This window comes from Schistocerca piceifrons, chromosome 1 (genome assembly GCF_021461385.2).
Source record: "Schistocerca piceifrons isolate TAMUIC-IGC-003096 chromosome 1, iqSchPice1.1, whole genome shotgun sequence".
Taxonomy (NCBI): Eukaryota; Metazoa; Arthropoda; class Insecta; order Orthoptera; family Acrididae; genus Schistocerca; species Schistocerca piceifrons.
The window spans coordinates 456,642,537-456,664,446 of NC_060138.1; the positions used below are offsets into that span (position 1 = coordinate 456,642,537).

The window sequence follows — 21,910 nt, forward strand, 5'->3', positions numbered from 1 at the left end:
CAAGTGGCGATACCCAGCAAAGCCTAGGCCAAGGTGTACGCCACAGCAGTGTCAGACACGGTCTCCATCACATGTATACGAGCAAATGAACGTGCCTGCGCTGTCAGGACTCTAACTACAGTGGTTAGCTGCATTCACCTCCGTGGCAATGTCTTGCAGTCCTCCAAGCCTCTTGACTACAGGTACCGGTATGTGGCTCGATAACAAGTGGATAGACGCCGCATCTCTCTCGCCGTCAGGTGTTGCCGCGAGTCATACTTAACGTAGCTTTCTGCACGCGTCAGCGTAGCGTCAGTCGAGCAAAGTCGAGACAAGTCGCATAGGAGGAGCAACAAAAACGCGCAATTCCGGTACCGGGAATCAAACCCGGGCCTCCTGGGTGAGAGCCAGGTATCCTAGCCACTAGACCACACCGGACAACGACGGCAGTGCTCTTTCCAGCGAACGCAGCAGCCGCCCACGGTTAACTGACGACAACTGTAAAAAATCCACTCTCTCGCGTTATAGAACGGCGTGCTCCGGACGCATTTCGTGGAGACGAACGCCAGCAATGATGAGAGCAAAAGGTGCCTACAAATCCTGTCGTTGCACCACGCACTGTTCTACGACAATTCACCAAGCAGACGCTCACGCCTTGTTGTGCTGTTTCCTTTGCGGGCAATGAGTGCATCTGCCTTCGACACAGGAAACATTACACGTTCGGCAGCTGTGGGATTGGAACCCACGCCTCCGAAGAGAATGGTGCCTGAAACCAGCGCCTTAGACCGCTCGGCCACGCTACCTACACAACACGCGCGTCACAAGAGCTGCGTCCTACCCCACGAGGACACACCGCAACGGCACAAAAATGAGACGTAAAAAGTGGCAACGGTGGGATTCGAACCCACGCCTCCGGAGAGACTGGTGCCTAAAACCAGCGCCTTATACCGCTCGGCCACGTTACCGTTGGATCAGCAGCGGCAAAACGTTTCGTTTGTACTACAAAGATCACTTCGAAATGGAAGTATCTTGGCAATCGCCGTGCCATGTATTTCCGCTGCTCTCCCACTGGAAGCGTCTCTTTAGGCCATCCACGGCAAGAAAAAGCCGTGCCCGCCGTATGGTAGCGACGCCACTTGTCTGTAGCTGTCGCAGTTAAGGAGACAGCGTCAAGAGACGTTTTCGTGCCGTGACCAGGTTTCGAACCTGCGCTTTCCTTAACCACTAAAGTATCGTAGCTGTAACTGTCAGGCGGAGCTAGAATGCTCCATGTATCAAACATATGTGAGCTCAAGGAGGTTACGCTTGAAGGAAAAGCGGCAGGTTAACGCGATCACATCAAAACCCCCGGCAGCTACGGGATTCGAAACCGCGCCTACAGAGAGACTGGTGCCTTAAACCAGCGCCTTAAAGCGCTCGGCCACGCTACATGCGCTGCTTGGTGCGCCAGTGTTCCTAGCATTTGTAGAAACAGTGCACGCCACAGCTTCCTGTTCTGCTGGGACTGGCTGCTCATCCATCGCACTTCAAACGACTGCCCTTTTCGACTACAGACAGCAGCGGACGTCTGCGCTCTGGGAGGCGACATTACGTGTTGGGGATGAAGTGGTAGTGCTAACTGCGGCCTGCGGAACACGAGTGAAAAAATCAAGAGAGTACTGTCATTTCGAGTACTCGCCATTGCAACGGCAGCAAGGCAAAACTTTCAAAATTGCCGTGACCAGGATTCGAACCTGGGTTATTGCGGCCACAACGCAATGTCCTAACCACTAGACGATCACGGCCATGGCCACGGAGGCGCCCGCGAAGGCAGCTGGCTGCAATGCAAGTGGCGATACCCAGCAAAGCCTAGGCCAAGGTGTACGCCACAGCAGTGTCAGACACGGTCTCCATCACATGTATACGAGCAAATGAACGTGCCTGCGCTGTCAGGACTCTAACTACAGTGGTTAGCTGCATTCACCTCCGTGGCAATGTCTTGCAGTCCTCCAAGCCTCTTGACTACAGGTACCGGTATGTGGCTCGATAACAAGTGGATAGACGCCGCATCTCTCTCGCCGTCAGGTGTTGCCGCGAGTCATACTTAACGTAGCTTTCTGCACGCGTCAGCGTAGCGTCAGTCGAGCAAAGTCGAGACAAGTCGCATAGGAGGAGCAACAAAAACGCGCAATTCCGGTACCGGGAATCGAACCCGGGCCTCCTGGGTGAGAGCCAGGTATCCTAGCCACTAGACCACACCGGACAACGACGGCAGTGCTCTTTCCAGCGAACGCAGCAGCCGCCCACGGTTAACTGACGACAACTGTAAAAAATCCACTCTCTCGCGTTATAGAACGGCGTGCTCCGGACGCATTTCGTGGAGACGAACGCCAGCAATGATGAGAGCAAAAGGTGCCTAGAAATCCTGTCGTTGCACCACGCACTGTTCTACGACAATTCACCAAGCAGACGCTCACGCCTTGTTGTGCTGTTTCCTTTGCGGGCAATGAGTGCATCTGCCTTCGACACAGGAAACATTACACGTTCGGCAGCTGTGGGATTGGAACCCACGCCTCCGAAGAGAATGGTGCCTGAAACCAGCGCCTTAGACCGCTCGGCCACGCTACCTACACAACACGCGCGTCACAAGAGCTGCGTCCTACCCCACGAGGACACACCGCAACGGCACAAAAATGAGACGTAAAAAGTGGCAACGGTGGGATTCGAACCAACGCCTCCGGAGAGACTGGTGCCTAAAACCAGCGCCTTATACCGTTCGGCCACGTTACCGTTGGATCAGCAGCGGCAAAACGTTTCGTTTGTACTACAAAGATCACTTCGAAATGGAAGTATCTTGGCAATCGCCGTGCCATGTATTTCCGCTGCTCTCCCACTGGAAGCGTCTCTTTAGGCCATCCACGGCAAGAAAAAGCCGTGCCCGCCGTATGGTAGCGACGCCACTTGTCTGTAGCTGTCGCAGTTAAGGAGACAGCGTCAAGAGACGTTTTCGTGCCGTGACCAGGTTTCGAACCTGCGCTTTCCTTAACCACTAAAGTATCGTAGCTGTAACTGTCAGGCGGAGCTAGAATGCTCCATGTATCAAACATATGTGAGCTCAAGGAGGTTACACTTGAAGGAAAAGCGGCAGGTTAACGCGATCACATCAAAACCCCCGGCAGCTACGGGATTCGAAACCGCGCCTACAGAGAGACTGGTGCCTTAAACCAGCGCCTTAAAGCGCTCGGCCACGCTACATGCGCTGCTTGGTGCGCCAGTGTTCCTAGCATTTGTAGAAACAGTGCACGCCACAGCTTCCTGTTCTGCTGGGACTGGCTGCTCATCCATCGCACTTCAAACGACTGCCCTTTTCGACTACAGACAGCAGCGGACGTCTGCGCTCTGGGAGGCGACATTACGTGTTGGGGATGAAGTGGTAGTGCTAACTGCGGCCTGCGGAACACGAGTGAAAAAATCAAGAGAGTACTGTCATTTCGAGTACTCGCCATTGCAACGGCAGCAAGGCAAAACTTTCAAAATTGCCGTGACCAGGATTCGAACCTGGGTTATTGCGGCCACAACGCAATGTCCTAACCACTAGACGATCACGGCCATGGCCACGGAGGCGCCCGCGAAGGCACCTGGCTGCAATGCAAGTGGCGATACCCAGCAAAGCCTAGGCCAAGGTGTACGCCACAGCAGTGTCAGACACGGTCTCCATCACATGTATACGAGCAAATGAACGTGCCTGCGCTGTCAGGACTCTAACTACAGTGGTTAGCTGCATTCACCTCCGTGGCAATGTCTTGCAGTCCTCCAAGCCTCTTGACTACAGGTACCGGTATGTGGCTCGATAACAAGTGGATAGACGCCGCATCTCTCTCGCCGTCAGGTGTTGCCGCGAGTCATACTTAACGTAGCTTTCTGCACGCGTCAGCGTAGCGTCAGTCGAGCAAAGTCGAGACAAGTCGCATAGGAGGAGCAACAAAAACGCGCAATTCCGGTACCGGGAATCGAACCCGGGCCTCCTGGGTGAGAGCCAGGTATCCTAGCCACTAGACCACACCGGACAACGACGGCAGTGCTCTTTCCAGCGAACGCAGCAGCCGCCCACGGTTAACTGACGACAACTGTAAAAAATCCACTCTCTCGCGTTATAGAACGGCGTGCTCCGGACGCATTTCGTGGAGACGAACGCCAGCAATGATGAGAGCAAAAGGTGCCTACAAATCCTGTCGTTGCACCACGCAGTGTTCTACGACAATTCACCAAGCAGACGCTCACGCCTTGTTGTGCTGTTTCCTTTGCGGGCAATGAGTGCATCTGCCTTCGACACAGGAAACATTACACGTTCGGCAGCTGTGGGATTGGAACCCACGCCTCCGAAGAGAATGGTGCCTGAAACCAGCGCCTTAGACCGCTCGGCCACGCTACCTACACAACACGCGCGTCACAAGAGCTGCGTCCTACCCCACGAGGACACACCGCAACGGCACAAAAATGAGACGTAAAAAGTGGCAACGGTGGGATTCGAACCCACGCCTCCGGAGAGACTGGTGCCTAAAACCAGCGCCTTAGACCGCTCGGCCACGTTACCGTTGGATCAGCAGCGGCAAAACGTTTAGTTTGTACTACAAAGATCACTTCGAAATGGAAGTATCTTGGCAATCGCCGTGCCATGTATTTCCGCTGCTCTCCCACTGGAATCGTCTCTTTAGGCCATCCACGGCAAGAAAAAGCCGTGCCCGCCGTATGGTAGCGACGCCACTTGTCTGTAGCTGTCGCAGTTAAGGAGACAGCGTCAAGAGACGTTTTCGTGCCGTGACCAGGTTTCGAACCTGCGCTTTCCTTAACCACTAAAGTATCGTAGCTGTAACTGTCAGGCGGAGCTAGAATGCTCCATGTATCAAACATATGTGAGCTCAAGGAGGTTACACTTGAAGGAAAAGCGGCAGGTTAACGCGATCACATCAAAACCCCCGGCAGCTACGGGATTCGAAACCGCGCCTACAGAGAGACTGGTGCCTTAAACCAGCGCCTTAAAGCGCTCGGCCACGCTACATGCGCTGCTTGGTGCGCCAGTGTTCCTAGCATTTGTAGAAACAGTGCACGCCACAGCTTCCTGTTCTGCTGGGACTGGCTGCTCATCCATCGCACTTCAAACGACTGCCCTTTTCGACTACAGACAGCAGCGGACGTCTGCGCTCTGGGAGGCGACATTACGTGTTGGGGATGAAGTGGTAGTGCTAACTGCGGCCTGCGGAACACGAGTGAAAAAATCAAGAGAGTACTGTCATTTCGAGTACTCGCCATTGCAACGGCAGCAAGGCAAAACTTTCAAAATTGCCGTGACCAGGATTCGAACCTGGGTTATTGCGGCCACAACGCAATGTCCTAACCACTAGACGATCACGGCCATGGCCACGGAGGCGCCCGCGAAGGCAGCTGGCTGCAATGCAAGTGGCGATACCCAGCAAAGCCTAGGCCAAGGTGTACGCCACAGCAGTGTCAGACACGGTCTCCATCACATGTATACGAGCAAATGAACGTGCCTGCGCTGTCAGGACTCTAACTACAGTGGTTAGCTGCATTCACCTCCGTGGCAATGTCTTGCAGTCCTCCAAGCCTCTTGACTACAGGTACCGGTATGTGGCTCGATAACAAGTGGATAGACGCCGCATCTCTCTCGCCGTCAGGTGTTGCCGCGAGTCATACTTAACGTAGCTTTCTGCACGCGTCAGCGTAGCGTCAGTCGAGCAAAGTCGAGACAAGTCGCATAGGAGGAGCAACAAAAACGCGCAATTCCGGTACCGGGAATCGAACCCGGGCCTCCTGGGTGAGAGCCAGGTATCCTAGCCACTAGACCACACCGGACAACGACGGCAGTGCTCTTTCCAGCGAACGCAGCAGCCGCCCACGGTTAACTGACGACAACTGTAAAAAATCCACTCTCTCGCGTTATAGAACGGCGTGCTCCGGACGCATTTCGTGGAGACGAACGCCAGCAATGATGAGAGCAAAAGGTGCCTACAAATCCTGTCGTTGCACCACGCAGTGTTCTACGACAATTCACCAAGCAGACGCTCACGCCTTGTTGTGCTGTTTCCTTTGCGGGCAATGAGTGCATCTGCCTTCGACACAGGAAACATTACACGTTCGGCAGCTGTGGGATTGGAACCCACGCCTCCGAAGAGAATGGTGCCTGAAACCAGCGCCTTAGACCGCTCGGCCACGCTACCTACACAACACGCGCGTCACAAGAGCTGCGTCCTACCCCACGAGGACACACCGCAACGGCACAAAAATGAGACGTAAAAAGTGGCAACGGTGGGATTCGAACCCACGCCTCCGGAGAGACTGGTGCCTAAAACCAGCGCCTTAGACCGCTCGGCCACGTTACCGTTGGATCAGCAGCGGCAAAACGTTTAGTTTGTACTACAAAGATCACTTCGAAATGGAAGTATCTTGGCAATCGCCGTGCCATGTATTTCCGCTGCTCTCCCACTGGAATCGTCTCTTTAGGCCATCCACGGCAAGAAAAAGCCGTGCCCGCCGTATGGTAGCGACGCCACTTGTCTGTAGCTGTCGCAGTTAAGGAGACAGCGTCAAGAGACGTTTTCGTGCCGTGACCAGGTTTCGAACCTGCGCTTTCCTTAACCACTAAAGTATCGTAGCTGTAACTGTCAGGCGGAGCTAGAATGCTCCATGTATCAAACATATGTGAGCTCAAGGAGGTTACACTTGAAGGAAAAGCGGCAGGTTAACGCGATCACATCAAAACCCCCGGCAGCTACGGGATTCGAAACCGCGCCTACAGAGAGACTGGTGCCTTAAACCAGCGCCTTAAAGCGCTCGGCCACGCTACATGCGCTGCTTGGTGCGCCAGTGTTCCTAGCATTTGTAGAAACAGTGCACGCCACAGCTTCCTGTTCTGCTGGGACTGGCTGCTCATCCATCGCACTTCAAACGACTGCCCTTTTCGACTACAGACAGCAGCGGACGTCTGCGCTCTGGGAGGCGACATTACGTGTTGGGGATGAAGTGGTAGTGCTAACTGCGGCCTGCGGAACACGAGTGAAAAAATCAAGAGAGTACTGTCATTTCGAGTACTCGCCATTGCAACGGCAGCAAGGCAAAACTTTCAAAATTGCCGTGACCAGGATTCGAACCTGGGTTATTGCGGCCACAACGCAATGTCCTAACCACTAGACGATCACGGCCATGGCCACGGAGGCGCCCGCGAAGGCAGCTGGCTGCAATGCAAGTGGCGATACCCAGCAAAGCCTAGGCCAAGGTGTACGCCACAGCAGTGTCAGACACGGTCTCCATCACATGTATACGAGCAAATGAACGTGCCTGCGCTGTCAGGACTCTAACTACAGTGGTTAGCTGCATTCACCTCCGTGGCAATGTCTTGCAGTCCTCCAAGCCTCTTGACTACAGGTACCGGTATGTGGCTCGATAACAAGTGGATAGACGCCGCATCTCTCTCGCCGTCAGGTGTTGCCGCGAGTCATACTTAACGTAGCTTTCTGCACGCGTCAGCGTAGCGTCAGTCGAGCAAAGTCGAGACAAGTCGCATAGGAGGAGCAACAAAAACGCGCAATTCCGGTACCGGGAATCGAACCCGGGCCTCCTGGGTGAGAGCCAGGTATCCTAGCCACTAGACCACACCGGACAACGACGGCAGTGCTCTTTCCAGCGAACGCAGCAGCCGCCCACGGTTAACTGACGACAACTGTAAAAAATCCACTCTCTCGCGTTATAGAACGGCGTGCTCCGGACGCATTTCGTGGAGACGAACGCCAGCAATGATGAGAGCAAAAGGTGCCTACAAATCCTGTCGTTGCACCACGCACTGTTCTACGACAATTCACCAAGCAGACGCTCACGCCTTGTTGTGCTGTTTCCTTTGCGGGCAATGAGTGCATCTGCCTTCGACACAGGAAACATTACACGTTCGGCAGCTGTGGGATTGGAACCCACGCCTCCGAAGAGAATGGTGCCTGAAACCAGCGCCTTAGACCGCTCGGCCACGCTACCTACACAACACGCGCGTCACAAGAGCTGCGTCCTACCCCACGAGGACACACCGCAACGGCACAAAAATGAGACGTAAAAAGTGGCAACGGTGGGATTCGAACCCACGCCTCCGGAGAGACTGGTGCCTAAAACCAGCGCCTTATACCGCTCGGCCACGTTACCGTTGGATCAGCAGCGGCAAAACGTTTCGTTTGTACTACAAAGATCACTTCGAAATGGAAGTATCTTGGCAATCGCCGTGCCATGTATTTCCGCTGCTCTCCCACTGGAAGCGTCTCTTTAGGCCATCCACGGCAAGAAAAAGCCGTGCCCGCCGTATGGTAGCGACGCCACTTGTCTGTAGCTGTCGCAGTTAAGGAGACAGCGTCAAGAGACGTTTTCGTGCCGTGACCAGGTTTCGAACCTGCGCTTTCCTTAACCACTAAAGTATCGTAGCTGTAACTGTCAGGCGGAGCTAGAATGCTCCATGTATCAAACATATGTGAGCTCAAGGAGGTTACACTTGAAGGAAAAGCGGCAGGTTAACGCGATCACATCAAAACCCCCGGCAGCTACGGGATTCGAAACCGCGCCTACAGAGAGACTGGTGCCTTAAACCAGCGCCTTAAAGCGCTCGGCCACGCTACATGCGCTGCTTGGTGCGCCAGTGTTCCTAGCATTTGTAGAAACAGTGCACGCCACAGCTTCCTGTTCTGCTGGGACTGGCTGCTCATCCATCGCACTTCAAACGACTGCCCTTTTCGACTACAGACAGCAGCGGACGTCTGCGCTCTGGGAGGCGACATTACGTGTTGGGGATGAAGTGGTAGTGCTAACTGCGGCCTGCGGAACACGAGTGAAAAAATCAAGAGAGTACTGTCATTTCGAGTACTCGCCATTGCAACGGCAGCAAGGCAAAACTTTCAAAATTGCCGTGACCAGGATTCGAACCTGGGTTATTGCGGCCACAACGCAATGTCCTAACCACTAGACGATCACGGCCATGGCCACGGAGGCGCCCGCGAAGGCAGCTGGCTGCAATGCAAGTGGCGATACCCAGCAAAGCCTAGGCCAAGGTGTACGCCACAGCAGTGTCAGACACGGTCTCCATCACATGTATACGAGCAAATGAACGTGCCTGCGCTGTCAGGACTCTAACTACAGTGGTTAGCTGCATTCACCTCCGTGGCAATGTCTTGCAGTCCTCCAAGCCTCTTGACTACAGGTACCGGTATGTGGCTCGATAACAAGTGGATAGACGCCGCATCTCTCTCGCCGTCAGGTGTTGCCGCGAGTCATACTTAACGTAGCTTTCTGCACGCGTCAGCGTAGCGTCAGTCGAGCAAAGTCGAGACAAGTCGCATAGGAGGAGCAACAAAAACGCGCAATTCCGGTACCGGGAATCGAACCCGGGCCTCCTGGGTGAGAGCCAGGTATCCTAGCCACTAGACCACACCGGACAACGACGGCAGTGCTCTTTCCAGCGAACGCAGCAGCCGCCCACGGTTAACTGACGACAACTGTAAAAAATCCACTCTCTCGCGTTATAGAACGGCGTGCTCCGGACGCATTTCGTGGAGACGAACGCCAGCAATGATGAGAGCAAAAGGTGCCTACAAATCCTGTCGTTGCACCACGCACTGTTCTACGACAATTCACCAAGCAGACGCTCACGCCTTGTTGTGCTGTTTCCTTTGCGGGCAATGAGTGCATCTGCCTTCGACACAGGAAACATTACACGTTCGGCAGCTGTGGGATTGGAACCCACGCCTCCGAAGAGAATGGTGCCTGAAACCAGCGCCTTAGACCGCTCGGCCACGCTACCTACACAACACGCGCGTCACAAGAGCTGCGTCCTACCCCACGAGGACACACCGCAACGGCACAAAAATGAGACGTAAAAAGTGGCAACGGTGGGATTCGAACCCACGCCTCCGGAGAGACTGGTGCCTAAAACCAGCGCCTTAGACCGCTCGGCCACGTTACCGTTGGATCAGCAGCGGCAAAACGTTTAGTTTGTACTACAAAGATCACTTCGAAATGGAAGTATCTTGGCAATCGCCGTGCCATGTATTTCCGCTGCTCTCCCACTGGAATCGTCTCTTTAGGCCATCCACGGCAAGAAAAAGCCGTGCCCGCCGTATGGTAGCGACGCCACTTGTCTGTAGCTGTCGCAGTTAAGGAGACAGCGTCAAGAGACGTTTTCGTGCCGTGACCAGGTTTCGAACCTGCGCTTTCCTTAACCACTAAAGTATCGTAGCTGTAACTGTCAGGCGGAGCTAGAATGCTCCATGTATCAAACATATGTGAGCTCAAGGAGGTTACACTTGAAGGAAAAGCGGCAGGTTAACGCGATCACATCAAAACCCCCGGCAGCTACGGGATTCGAAACCGCGCCTACAGAGAGACTGGTGCCTTAAACCAGCGCCTTAAAGCGCTCGGCCACGCTACATGCGCTGCTTGGTGCGCCAGTGTTCCTAGCATTTGTAGAAACAGTGCACGCCACAGCTTCCTGTTCTGCTGGGACTGGCTGCTCATCCATCGCACTTCAAACGACTGCCCTTTTCGACTACAGACAGCAGCGGACGTCTGCGCTCTGGGAGGCGACATTACGTGTTGGGGATGAAGTGGTAGTGCTAACTGCGGCCTGCGGAACACGAGTGAAAAAATCAAGAGAGTACTGTCATTTCGAGTACTCGCCATTGCAACGGCAGCAAGGCAAAACTTTCAAAATTGCCGTGACCAGGATTCGAACCTGGGTTATTGCGGCCACAACGCAATGTCCTAACCACTAGACGATCACGGCCATGGCCACGGAGGCGCCCGCGAAGGCACCTGGCTGCAATGCAAGTGGCGATACCCAGCAAAGCCTAGGCCAAGGTGTACGCCACAGCAGTGTCAGACACGGTCTCCATCACATGTATACGAGCAAATGAACGTGCCTGCGCTGTCAGGACTCTAACTACAGTGGTTAGCTGCATTCACCTCCGTGGCAATGTCTTGCAGTCCTCCAAGCCTCTTGACTACAGGTACCGGTATGTGGCTCGATAACAAGTGGATAGACGCCGCATCTCTCTCGCCGTCAGGTGTTGCCGCGAGTCATACTTAACGTAGCTTTCTGCACGCGTCAGCGTAGCGTCAGTCGAGCAAAGTCGAGACAAGTCGCATAGGAGGAGCAACAAAAACGCGCAATTCCGGTACCGGGAATCGAACCCGGGCCTCCTGGGTGAGAGCCAGGTATCCTAGCCACTAGACCACACCGGACAACGACGGCAGTGCTCTTTCCAGCGAACGCAGCAGCCGCCCACGGTTAACTGACGACAACTGTAAAAAATCCACTCTCTCGCGTTATAGAACGGCGTGCTCCGGACGCATTTCGTGGAGACGAACGCCAGCAATGATGAGAGCAAAAGGTGCCTACAAATCCTGTCGTTGCACCACGCACTGTTCTACGACAATTCACCAAGCAGACGCTCACGCCTTGTTGTGCTGTTTCCTTTGCGGGCAATGAGTGCATCTGCCTTCGACACAGGAAACATTACACGTTCGGCAGCTGTGGGATTGGAACCCACGCCTCCGAAGAGAATGGTGCCTGAAACCAGCGCCTTAGACCGCTCGGCCACGCTACCTACACAACACGCGCGTCACAAGAGCTGCGTCCTACCCCACGAGGACACACCGCAACGGCACAAAAATGAGACGTAAAAAGTGGCAACGGTGGGATTCGAACCCACGCCTCCGGAGAGACTGGTGCCTAAAACCAGCGCCTTAGACCGCTCGGCCACGTTACCGTTGGATCAGCAGCGGCAAAACGTTTAGTTTGTACTACAAAGATCACTTCGAAATGGAAGTATCTTGGCAATCGCCGTGCCATGTATTTCCGCTGCTCTCCCACTGGAATCGTCTCTTTAGGCCATCCACGGCAAGAAAAAGCCGTGCCCGCCGTATGGTAGCGACGCCACTTGTCTGTAGCTGTCGCAGTTAAGGAGACAGCGTCAAGAGACGTTTTCGTGCCGTGACCAGGTTTCGAACCTGCGCTTTCCTTAACCACTAAAGTATCGTAGCTGTAACTGTCAGGCGGAGCTAGAATGCTCCATGTATCAAACATATGTGAGCTCAAGGAGGTTACACTTGAAGGAAAAGCGGCAGGTTAACGCGATCACATCAAAACCCCCGGCAGCTACGGGATTCGAAACCGCGCCTACAGAGAGACTGGTGCCTTAAACCAGCGCCTTAAAGCGCTCGGCCACGCTACATGCGCTGCTTGGTGCGCCAGTGTTCCTAGCATTTGTAGAAACAGTGCACGCCACAGCTTCCTGTTCTGCTGGGACTGGCTGCTCATCCATCGCACTTCAAACGACTGCCCTTTTCGACTACAGACAGCAGCGGACGTCTGCGCTCTGGGAGGCGACATTACGTGTTGGGGATGAAGTGGTAGTGCTAACTGCGGCCTGCGGAACACGAGTGAAAAAATCAAGAGAGTACTGTCATTTCGAGTACTCGCCATTGCAACGGCAGCAAGGCAAAACTTTCAAAATTGCCGTGACCAGGATTCGAACCTGGGTTATTGCGGCCACAACGCAATGTCCTAACCACTAGACGATCACGGCCATGGCCACGGAGGCGCCCGCGAAGGCAGCTGGCTGCAATGCAAGTGGCGATACCCAGCAAAGCCTAGGCCAAGGTGTACGCCACAGCAGTGTCAGACACGGTCTCCATCACATGTATACGAGCAAATGAACGTGCCTGCGCTGTCAGGACTCTAACTACAGTGGTTAGCTGCATTCACCTCCGTGGCAATGTCTTGCAGTCCTCCAAGCCTCTTGACTACAGGTACCGGTATGTGGCTCGATAACAAGTGGATAGACGCCGCATCTCTCTCGCCGTCAGGTGTTGCCGCGAGTCATACTTAACGTAGCTTTCTGCACGCGTCAGCGTAGCGTCAGTCGAGCAAAGTCGAGACAAGTCGCATAGGAGGAGCAACAAAAACGCGCAATTCCGGTACCGGGAATCGAACCCGGGCCTCCTGGGTGAGAGCCAGGTATCCTAGCCACTAGACCACACCGGACAACGACGGCAGTGCTCTTTCCAGCGAACGCAGCAGCCGCCCACGGTTAACTGACGACAACTGTAAAAAATCCACTCTCTCGCGTTATAGAACGGCGTGCTTCGGACGCATTTCGTGGAGACGAACGCCAGCAATGATGAGAGCAAAAGGTGCCTACAAATCCTGTCGTTGCACCACGCAGTGTTCTACGACAATTCACCAAGCAGACGCTCACGCCTTGTTGTGCTGTTTCCTTTGCGGGCAATGAGTGCATCTGCCTTCGACACAGGAAACATTACACGTTCGGCAGCTGTGGGATTGGAACCCACGCCTCCGAAGAGAATGGTGCCTGAAACCAGCGCCTTAGACCGCTCGGCCACGCTACCTACACAACACGCGCGTCACAAGAGCTGCGTCCTACCCCACGAGGACACACCGCAACGGCACAAAAATGAGACGTAAAAAGTGGCAACGGTGGGATTCGAACCCACGCCTCCGGAGAGACTGGTGCCTAAAACCAGCGCCTTATACCGCTCGGCCACGTTACCGTTGGATCAGCAGCGGCAAAACGTTTCGTTTGTACTACAAAGATCACTTCGAAATGGAAGTATCTTGGCAATCGCCGTGCCATGTATTTCCGCTGCTCTCCCACTGGAAGCGTCTCTTTAGGCCATCCACGGCAAGAAAAAGCCGTGCCCGCCGTATGGTAGCGACGCCACTTGTCTGTAGCTGTCGCAGTTAAGGAGACAGCGTCAAGAGACGTTTTCGTGCCGTGACCAGGTTTCGAACCTGCGCTTTCCTTAACCACTAAAGTATCGTAGCTGTAACTGTCAGGCGGAGCTAGAATGCTCCATGTATCAAACATATGTGAGCTCAAGGAGGTTACACTTGAAGGAAAAGCGGCAGGTTAACGCGATCACATCAAAACCCCCGGCAGCTACGGGATTCGAAACCGCGCCTACAGAGAGACTGGTGCCTTAAACCAGCGCCTTAAAGCGCTCGGCCACGCTACATGCGCTGCTTGGTGCGCCAGTGTTCCTAGCATTTGTAGAAACAGTGCACGCCACAGCTTCCTGTTCTGCCGGGACTGGCTGCTCATCCATCGCACTTCAAACGACTGCCCTTTTCGACTACAGAGAGCAGCGGACGTCTGCGCTCTGGGAGGCGACATTACGTGTTGGGGATGAAGTGGTAGTGCTAACTGCGGCCTGCGGAACACGAGTGAAAAAATCAAGAGAGTACTGTCATTTCGAGTACTCGCCATTGCAACGGCAGCAAGGCAAAACTTTCAAAATTGCCGTGACCAGGATTCGAACCTGGGTTATTGCGGCCACAACGCAATGTCCTAACCACTAGACGATCACGGCCATGGCCACGGAGGCGCCCGCGAAGGCAGCTGGCTGCAATGCAAGTGGCGATACCCAGCAAAGCCTAGGCCAAGGTGTACGCCACAGCAGTGTCAGACACGGTCTCCATCACATGTATACGAGCAAATGAACGTGCCTGCGCTGTCAGGACTCTAACTACAGTGGTTAGCTGCATTCACCTCCGTGGCAATGTCTTGCAGTCCTCCAAGCCTCTTGACTACAGGTACCGGTATGTGGCTCGATAACAAGTGGATAGACGCCGCATCTCTCTCGCCGTCAGGTGTTGCCGCGAGTCATACTTAACGTAGCTTTCTGCACGCGTCAGCGTAGCGTCAGTCGAGCAAAGTCGAGACAAGTCGCATAGGAGGAGCAACAAAAACGCGCAATTCCGGTACCGGGAATCGAACCCGGGCCTCCTGGGTGAGAGCCAGGTATCCTAGCCACTAGACCACACCGGACAACGACGGCAGTGCTCTTTCCAGCGAACGCAGCAGCCGCCCACGGTTAACTGACGACAACTGTAAAAAATCCACTCTCTCGCGTTATAGAACGGCGTGCTCCGGACGCATTTCGTGGAGACGAACGCCAGCAATGATGAGAGCAAAAGGTGCCTACAAATCCTGTCGTTGCACCACGCAGTGTTCTACGACAATTCACCAAGCAGACGCTCACGCCTTGTTGTGCTGTTTCCTTTGCGGGCAATGAGTGCATCTGCCTTCGACACAGGAAACATTACACGTTCGGCAGCTGTGGGATTGGAACCCACGCCTCCGAAGAGAATGGTGCCTGAAACCAGCGCCTTAGACCGCTCGGCCACGCTACCTACACAACACGCGCGTCACAAGAGCTGCGTCCTACCCCACGAGGACACACCGCAACGGCACAAAAATGAGACGTAAAAAGTGGCAACGGTGGGATTCGAACCCACGCCTCCGGAGAGACTGGTGCCTAAAACCAGCGCCTTATACCGCTCGGCCACGTTACCGTTGGATCAGCAGCGGCAAAACGTTTCGTTTGCACTACAAAGATCACTTCGAAATGGAAGTATCTTGGCAATCGCCGTGCCATGTATTTCCGCTGCTCTCCCACTGGAAGCGTCTCTTTAGGCCATCCACGGCAAGAAAAAGCCGTGCCCGCCGTATGGTAGCGACGCCACTTGTCTGTAGCTGTCGCAGTTAAGGAGACAGCGTCAAGAGACGTTTTCGTGCCGTGACCAGGTTTCGAACCTGCGCTTTCCTTAACCACTAAAGTATCGTAGCTGTAACTGTCAGGCGGAGCTAGAATGCTCCATGTATCAAACATATGTGAGCTCAAGGAGGTTACACTTGAAGGAAAAGCGGCAGGTTAACGCGATCACATCAAAACCCCCGGCAGCTACGGGATTCGAAACCGCGCCTACAGAGAGACTGGTGCCTTAAACCAGCGCCTTAAAGCGCTCGGCCACGCTACATGCGCTGCTTGGTGCGCCAGTGTTCCTAGCATTTGTAGAAACAGTGCACGCCACAGCTTCCTGTTCTGCCGGGACTGGCTGCTCATCCATCGCACTTCAAACGACTGCCCTTTTCGACTACAGAGAGCAGCGGACGTCTGCGCTCTGGGAGGCGACATTACGTGTTGGGGATGAAGTGGTAGTGCTAACTGCGGCCTGCGGAACACGAGTGAAAAAATCAAGAGAGTACTGTCATTTCGAGTACTCGCCATTGCAACGGCAGCAAGGCAAAACTTTCAAAATTGCCGTGACCAGGATTCGAACCTGGGTTATTGCGGCCACAACGCAATGTCCTAACCACTAGACGATCACGGCCATGGCCACGGAGGCGCCCGCGAAGGCAGCTGGCTGCAATGCAAGTGGCGATACCCAGCAAAGCCTAGGCCAAGGTGTACGCCACAGCAGTGTCAGACACGGTCTCCATCACATGTATACGAGCAAATGAACGTGCCTGCGCTGTCAGGACTCTAACTACAGTGGTTAGCTGCATTCACCTCCGTGGCAATGTCTTGCAGTCCTCCAAGCCTCTTGACTACAGGTACCGGTATGTGGCTCGATAACAAGTGGATAGACGCCGCATCTCTCTCGCCGTCAGGTGTTGCCGCGAGTCATACTTAACGTAGCTTTCTGCACGCGTCAGCGTAGCGTCAGTCGAGCAAAGTCGAGACAAGTCGCATAGGAGGAGCAACAAAAACGCGCAATTCCGGTACCGGGAATCGAACCCGGGCCTCCTGGGTGAGAGCCAGGTATCCTAGCCACTAGACCACACCGGACAACGACGGCAGTGCTCTTTCCAGCGAACGCAGCAGCCGCCCACGGTTAACTGACGACAACTGTAAAAAATCCACTCTCTCGCGTTATAGAACGGCGTGCTCCGGACGCATTTCGTGGAGACGAACGCCAGCAATGATGAGAGCAAAAGGTGCCTACAAATCCTGTCGTTGCACCACGCAGTGTTCTACGACAATTCACCAAGCAGACGCTCACGCCTTGTTGTGCTGTTTCCTTTGCGGGCAATGAGTGCATCTGCCTTCGACACAGGAAACATTACACGTTCGGCAGCTGTGGGATTGGAACCCACGCCTCCGAAGAGAATGGTGCCTGAAACCAGCGCCTTAGACCGCTCGGCCACGCTACCTACACAACACGCGCGTCACAAGAGCTGCGTCCTACCCCACGAGGACACACCGCAACGGCACAAAAATGAGACGTAAAAAGTGGCAACGGTGGGATTCGAACCCACGCCTCCGGAGAGACTGGTGCCTAAAACCAGCGCCTTATACCGCTCGGCCACGTTACCGTTGGATCAGCAGCGGCAAAACGTTTCGTTTGTACTACAAAGATCACTTCGAAATGGAAGTATCTTGGCAATCGCCGTGCCATGTATTTCCGCTGCTCTCCCACTGGAAGCGTCTCTTTAGGCCATCCACGGCAAGAAAAAGCCGTGCCCGCCGTATGGTAGCGACGCCACTTGTCTGTAGCTGTCGCAGTTAAGGAGACAGCGTCAAGAGACGTTTTCGTGCCGTGACCAGGTTTCGAACCTGCGCTTTCCTTAACCACTAAAGTATCGTAGCTGTAACTGTCAGGCGGAGCTAGAATGCTCCATGTATCAAACATATGTGAGCTCAAGGAGGTTACACTTGAAGGAAAAGCGGCAGGTTAACGCGATCACATCAAAACCCCCGGCAGCTACGGGATTCGAAACCGCGCCTACAGAGAGACTGGTGCCTTAAACCAGCGCCTTAAAGCGCTCGGCCACGCTACATGCGCTGCTTGGTGCGCCAGTGTTCCTAGCATTTGTAGAAACAGTGCACGCCACAGCTTCCTGTTCTGCCGGGACTGGCTGCTCATCCATCGCACTTCAAACGACTGCCCTTTTCGACTACAGAGAGCAGCGGACGTCTGCGCTCTGGGAGGCGACATTACGTGTTGGGGATGAAGTGGTAGTGCTAACTGCGGCCTGCGGAACACGAGTGAAAAAATCAAGAGAGTACTGTCATTTCGAGTACTCGCCATTGCAACGGCAGCAAGGCAAAACTTTCAAAATTGCCGTGACCAGGATTCGAACCTGGGTTATTGCGGCCACAACGCAATGTCCTAACCACTAGACGATCACGGCCATGGCCACGGAGGCGCCCGCGAAGGCAGCTGGCTGCAATGCAAGTGGCGATACCCAGCAAAGCCTAGGCCAAGGTGTACGCCACAGCAGTGTCAGACACGGTCTCCATCACATGTATACGAGCAAATGAACGTGCCTGCGCTGTCAGGACTCTAACTACAGTGGTTAGCTGCATTCACCTCCGTGGCAATGTCTTGCAGTCCTCCAAGCCTCTTGACTACAGGTACCGGTATGTGGCTCGATAACAAGTGGATAGACGCCGCATCTCTCTCGCCGTCAGGTGTTGCCGCGAGTCATACTTAACGTAGCTTTCTGCACGCGTCAGCGTAGCGTCAGTCGAGCAAAGTCGAGACAAGTCGCATAGGAGGAGCAACAAAAACGCGCAATTCCGGTACCGGGAATCGAACCCGGGCCTCCTGGGTGAGAGCCAGGTATCCTAGCCACTAGACCACACCGGACAACGACGGCAGTGCTCTTTCCAGCGAACGCAGCAGCCGCCCACGGTTAACTGACGACAACTGTAAAAAATCCACTCTCTCGCGTTATAGAACGGCGTGCTCCGGACGCATTTCGTGGAGACGAACGCCAGCAATGATGAGAGCAAAAGGTGCCTACAAATCCTGTCGTTGCACCACGCACTGTTCTACGACAATTCACCAAGCAGACGCTCACGCCTTGTTGTGCTGTTTCCTTTGCGGGCAATGAGTGCATCTGCCTTCGACACAGGAAACATTACACGTTCGGCAGCTGTGGGATTGGAACCCACGCCTCCGAAGAGAATGGTGCCTGAAACCAGCGCCTTAGACCGCTCGGCCACGCTACCTACACAACACGCGCGTCACAAGAGCTGCGTCCTACCCCACGAGGACACACCGCAACGGCACAAAAATGAGACGTAAAAAGTGGCAACGGTGGGATTCGAACCCACGCCTCCGGAGAGACTGGTGCCTAAAACCAGCGCCTTAGACCGCTCGGCCACGTTACCGTTGGATCAGCAGCGGCAAAACGTTTAGTTTGTACTACAAAGATCACTTCGAAATGGAAGTATCTTGGCAATCGCCGTGCCATGTATTTCCGCTGCTCTCCCACTGGAATCGTCTCTTTAGGCCATCCACGGCAAGAAAAAGCCGTGCCCGCCGTATGGTAGCGACGCCACTTGTCTGTAGCTGTCGCAGTTAAGGAGACAGCGTCAAGAGACGTTTTCGTGCCGTGACCAGGTTTCGAACCTGCGCTTTCCTTAACCACTAAAGTATCGTAGCTGTAACTGTCAGGCGGAGCTAGAATGCTCCATGTATCAAACATATGTGAGCTCAAGGAGGTTACACTTGAAGGAAAAGCGGCAGGTTAACGCGATCACATCAAAACCCCCGGCAGCTACGGGATTCGAAACCGCGCCTACAGAGAGACTGGTGCCTTAAACCAGCGCCTTAAAGCGCTCGGCCACGCTACATGCGCTGCTTGGTGCGCCAGTGTTCCTAGCATTTGTAGAAACAGTGCACGCCACAGCTTCCTGTTCTGCTGGGACTGGCTGCTCATCCATCGCACTTCAAACGACTGCCCTTTTCGACTACAGACAGCAGCGGACGTCTGCGCTCTGGGAGGCGACATTACGTGTTGGGGATGAAGTGGTAGTGCTAACTGCGGCCTGCGGAACACGAGTGAAAAAATCAAGAGAGTACTGTCATTTCGAGTACTCGCCATTGCAACGGCAGCAAGGCAAAACTTTCAAAATTGCCGTGACCAGGATTCGAACCTGGGTTATTGCGGCCACAACGCAATGTCCTAACCACTAGACGATCACGGCCATGGCCACGGAGGCGCCCGCGAAGGCAGCTGGCTGCAATGCAAGTGGCGATACCCAGCAAAGCCTAGGCCAAGGTGTACGCCACAGCAGTGTCAGACACGGTCTCCATCACATGTATACGAGCAAATGAACGTGCCTGCGCTGTCAGGACTCTAACTACAGTGGTTAGCTGCATTCACCTCCGTGGCAATGTCTTGCAGTCCTCCAAGCCTCTTGACTACAGGTACCGGTATGTGGCTCGATAACAAGTGGATAGACGCCGCATCTCTCTCGCCGTCAGGTGTTGCCGCGAGTCATACTTAACGTAGCTTTCTGCACGCGTCAGCGTAGCGTCAGTCGAGCAAAGTCGAGACAAGTCGCATAGGAGGAGCAACAAAAACGCGCAATTCCGGTACCGGGAATCGAACCCGGGCCTCCTGGGTGAGAGCCAGGTATCCTAGCCACTAGACCACACCGGACAACGACGGCAGTGCTCTTTCCAGCGAACGCAGCAGCCGCCCACGGTTAACTGACGACAACTGTAAAAAATCCACTCTCTCGCGTTATAGAACGGCGTGCTCCGGACGCATTTCGTGGAGACGAACGCCAGCAATGATGAGAGCAAAAGGTGCCTACAAATCCTGTCGTTGCACCACGCACTGTTCTACGACAATTCACCAAGCAGACGCTCACGCCTTGTTGTGCTGTTTCCTTTGCGGGCAATGAGTGCATCTGCCTTCGACACAGGAAACATTACACGTTCGGCAGCTGTGGGATTGGAACCCACGCCTCCGAAGAGAATGGTGCCTGAAACCAGCGCCTTAGACCGCTCGGCCACGCTACCTACACAACACGCGCGTCACAAGAGCTGCGTCCTACCCCACGAGGACACACCGCAACGGCACAAAAATGAGACGTAAAAAGTGGCAACGGTGGGATTCGAACCCACGCCTCCGGAGAGACTGGTGCCTAAAACCAGCGCCTTATACCGCTCGGCCACGTTACCGTTGGATCAGCAGCGGCAAAACGTTTCGTTTGTACTACAAAGATCACTTCGAAATGGAAGTATCTTGGCAATCGCCGTGCCATGTATTTCCGCTGCTCTCCCACTGGAAGCGTCTCTTTAGGCCATCCACGGCAAGAAAAAGCCGTGCCCGCCGTATGGTAGCGACGCCACTTGTCTGTAGCTGTCGCAGTTAAGGAGACAGCGTCAAGAGACGTTTTCGTGCCGTGACCAGGTTTCGAACCTGCGCTTTCCTTAACCACTAAAGTATCGTAGCTGTAACTGTCAGGCGGAGCTAGAATGCTCCATGTATCAAACATATGTGAGCTCAAGGAGGTTACACTTGAAGGAAAAGCGGCAGGTTAACGCGATCACATCAAAACCCCCGGCAGCTACGGGATTCGAAACCGCGCCTACAGAGAGACTGGTGCCTTAAACCAGCGCCTTAAAGCGCTCGGCCACGCTACATGCGCTGCTTGGTGCGCCAGTGTTCCTAGCATTTGTAGAAACAGTGCACGCCACAGCTTCCTGTTCTGCCGGGACTGGCTGCTCATCCATCGCACTTCAAACGACTGCCCTTTTCGACTACAGAGAGCAGCGGACGTCTGCGCTCTGGGAGGCGACATTACGTGTTGGGGATGAAGTGGTAGTGCTAACTGCGGCCTGCGGAACACGAGTGAAAAAATCAAGAGAGTACTGTCATTTCGAGTACTCGCCATTGCAACGGCAGCAAGGCAAAACTTTCAAAATTGCCGTGACCAGGATTCGAACCTGGGTTATTGCGGCCACAACGCAATGTCCTAACCACTAGACGATCACGGCCATGGCCACGGAGGCGCCCGCGAAGGCAGCTGGCTGCAATGCAAGTGGCGATACCCAGCAAAGTCTAGGCCAAGGTGTACGCCACAGCAGTGTCAGACACGGTCTCCATCACATGTATACGAGCAAATGAACGTGCCTGCGCTGTCAGGACTCTAACTACAGTGGTTAGCTGCATTCACCTCCGTGGCAATGTCTTGCAGTCCTCCAAGCCTCTTGACTACAGGTACCGGTATGTGGCTCGATAACAAGTGGATAGACGCCGCATCTCTCTCGCCGTCAGGTGTTGCCGCGAGTCATGCTTAA

General features: G+C 54.4%; 36 non-coding genes across 36 annotated transcripts; all 36 read right to left on the reverse strand.

Annotated features, from left to right (window-relative positions):
* Positions 1–345: 345 nt before the first annotated feature.
* Positions 346–417, reverse strand: Trnae-cuc. The gene has a single exon. It is a non-coding gene; the product is annotated as a tRNA-Glu (tRNA).
* A 445-nt stretch (positions 418–862) lies between these two features.
* Trnal-uag lies at positions 863–944 on the reverse strand. Its single transcript has one exon. It is a non-coding gene; the product is annotated as a tRNA-Leu (tRNA).
* A 747-nt stretch (positions 945–1,691) lies between these two features.
* Positions 1,692–1,763, reverse strand: Trnah-gug. Its single transcript has one exon. It is a non-coding gene; the product is annotated as a tRNA-His (tRNA).
* Positions 1,764–2,149: 386 nt separating this feature from the next.
* Trnae-cuc lies at positions 2,150–2,221 on the reverse strand. The gene has a single exon. It is a non-coding gene; the product is annotated as a tRNA-Glu (tRNA).
* Positions 2,222–2,666: 445 nt separating this feature from the next.
* Trnal-uag lies at positions 2,667–2,748 on the reverse strand. The gene has a single exon. It is a non-coding gene; the product is annotated as a tRNA-Leu (tRNA).
* Positions 2,749–3,495: 747 nt separating this feature from the next.
* On the reverse strand, positions 3,496–3,567 carry Trnah-gug. The gene has a single exon. It is a non-coding gene; the product is annotated as a tRNA-His (tRNA).
* A 386-nt stretch (positions 3,568–3,953) lies between these two features.
* Positions 3,954–4,025, reverse strand: Trnae-cuc. The gene has a single exon. It is a non-coding gene; the product is annotated as a tRNA-Glu (tRNA).
* A 445-nt stretch (positions 4,026–4,470) lies between these two features.
* Positions 4,471–4,552, reverse strand: Trnal-uag. The gene has a single exon. It is a non-coding gene; the product is annotated as a tRNA-Leu (tRNA).
* A 747-nt stretch (positions 4,553–5,299) lies between these two features.
* On the reverse strand, positions 5,300–5,371 carry Trnah-gug. Its single transcript has one exon. It is a non-coding gene; the product is annotated as a tRNA-His (tRNA).
* Positions 5,372–5,757: 386 nt separating this feature from the next.
* Trnae-cuc lies at positions 5,758–5,829 on the reverse strand. Its single transcript has one exon. It is a non-coding gene; the product is annotated as a tRNA-Glu (tRNA).
* A 445-nt stretch (positions 5,830–6,274) lies between these two features.
* Positions 6,275–6,356, reverse strand: Trnal-uag. Its single transcript has one exon. It is a non-coding gene; the product is annotated as a tRNA-Leu (tRNA).
* A 747-nt stretch (positions 6,357–7,103) lies between these two features.
* Trnah-gug lies at positions 7,104–7,175 on the reverse strand. The gene has a single exon. It is a non-coding gene; the product is annotated as a tRNA-His (tRNA).
* Positions 7,176–7,561: 386 nt separating this feature from the next.
* Positions 7,562–7,633, reverse strand: Trnae-cuc. Its single transcript has one exon. It is a non-coding gene; the product is annotated as a tRNA-Glu (tRNA).
* A 445-nt stretch (positions 7,634–8,078) lies between these two features.
* On the reverse strand, positions 8,079–8,160 carry Trnal-uag. Its single transcript has one exon. It is a non-coding gene; the product is annotated as a tRNA-Leu (tRNA).
* A 747-nt stretch (positions 8,161–8,907) lies between these two features.
* On the reverse strand, positions 8,908–8,979 carry Trnah-gug. Its single transcript has one exon. It is a non-coding gene; the product is annotated as a tRNA-His (tRNA).
* A 386-nt stretch (positions 8,980–9,365) lies between these two features.
* Trnae-cuc lies at positions 9,366–9,437 on the reverse strand. Its single transcript has one exon. It is a non-coding gene; the product is annotated as a tRNA-Glu (tRNA).
* A 445-nt stretch (positions 9,438–9,882) lies between these two features.
* Positions 9,883–9,964, reverse strand: Trnal-uag. The gene has a single exon. It is a non-coding gene; the product is annotated as a tRNA-Leu (tRNA).
* A 747-nt stretch (positions 9,965–10,711) lies between these two features.
* Positions 10,712–10,783, reverse strand: Trnah-gug. Its single transcript has one exon. It is a non-coding gene; the product is annotated as a tRNA-His (tRNA).
* A 386-nt stretch (positions 10,784–11,169) lies between these two features.
* Positions 11,170–11,241, reverse strand: Trnae-cuc. Its single transcript has one exon. It is a non-coding gene; the product is annotated as a tRNA-Glu (tRNA).
* A 445-nt stretch (positions 11,242–11,686) lies between these two features.
* Trnal-uag lies at positions 11,687–11,768 on the reverse strand. The gene has a single exon. It is a non-coding gene; the product is annotated as a tRNA-Leu (tRNA).
* Positions 11,769–12,515: 747 nt separating this feature from the next.
* Trnah-gug lies at positions 12,516–12,587 on the reverse strand. Its single transcript has one exon. It is a non-coding gene; the product is annotated as a tRNA-His (tRNA).
* Positions 12,588–12,973: 386 nt separating this feature from the next.
* Positions 12,974–13,045, reverse strand: Trnae-cuc. Its single transcript has one exon. It is a non-coding gene; the product is annotated as a tRNA-Glu (tRNA).
* Positions 13,046–13,490: 445 nt separating this feature from the next.
* Positions 13,491–13,572, reverse strand: Trnal-uag. Its single transcript has one exon. It is a non-coding gene; the product is annotated as a tRNA-Leu (tRNA).
* A 747-nt stretch (positions 13,573–14,319) lies between these two features.
* On the reverse strand, positions 14,320–14,391 carry Trnah-gug. The gene has a single exon. It is a non-coding gene; the product is annotated as a tRNA-His (tRNA).
* A 386-nt stretch (positions 14,392–14,777) lies between these two features.
* Positions 14,778–14,849, reverse strand: Trnae-cuc. Its single transcript has one exon. It is a non-coding gene; the product is annotated as a tRNA-Glu (tRNA).
* A 445-nt stretch (positions 14,850–15,294) lies between these two features.
* On the reverse strand, positions 15,295–15,376 carry Trnal-uag. The gene has a single exon. It is a non-coding gene; the product is annotated as a tRNA-Leu (tRNA).
* Positions 15,377–16,123: 747 nt separating this feature from the next.
* Positions 16,124–16,195, reverse strand: Trnah-gug. The gene has a single exon. It is a non-coding gene; the product is annotated as a tRNA-His (tRNA).
* A 386-nt stretch (positions 16,196–16,581) lies between these two features.
* On the reverse strand, positions 16,582–16,653 carry Trnae-cuc. Its single transcript has one exon. It is a non-coding gene; the product is annotated as a tRNA-Glu (tRNA).
* A 445-nt stretch (positions 16,654–17,098) lies between these two features.
* Trnal-uag lies at positions 17,099–17,180 on the reverse strand. The gene has a single exon. It is a non-coding gene; the product is annotated as a tRNA-Leu (tRNA).
* Positions 17,181–17,927: 747 nt separating this feature from the next.
* Positions 17,928–17,999, reverse strand: Trnah-gug. Its single transcript has one exon. It is a non-coding gene; the product is annotated as a tRNA-His (tRNA).
* A 386-nt stretch (positions 18,000–18,385) lies between these two features.
* Trnae-cuc lies at positions 18,386–18,457 on the reverse strand. Its single transcript has one exon. It is a non-coding gene; the product is annotated as a tRNA-Glu (tRNA).
* A 445-nt stretch (positions 18,458–18,902) lies between these two features.
* On the reverse strand, positions 18,903–18,984 carry Trnal-uag. The gene has a single exon. It is a non-coding gene; the product is annotated as a tRNA-Leu (tRNA).
* Positions 18,985–19,731: 747 nt separating this feature from the next.
* On the reverse strand, positions 19,732–19,803 carry Trnah-gug. Its single transcript has one exon. It is a non-coding gene; the product is annotated as a tRNA-His (tRNA).
* A 386-nt stretch (positions 19,804–20,189) lies between these two features.
* Positions 20,190–20,261, reverse strand: Trnae-cuc. Its single transcript has one exon. It is a non-coding gene; the product is annotated as a tRNA-Glu (tRNA).
* Positions 20,262–20,706: 445 nt separating this feature from the next.
* Positions 20,707–20,788, reverse strand: Trnal-uag. The gene has a single exon. It is a non-coding gene; the product is annotated as a tRNA-Leu (tRNA).
* A 747-nt stretch (positions 20,789–21,535) lies between these two features.
* Positions 21,536–21,607, reverse strand: Trnah-gug. The gene has a single exon. It is a non-coding gene; the product is annotated as a tRNA-His (tRNA).
* Between the last annotated feature and the right edge of the window lie 303 nt (positions 21,608–21,910).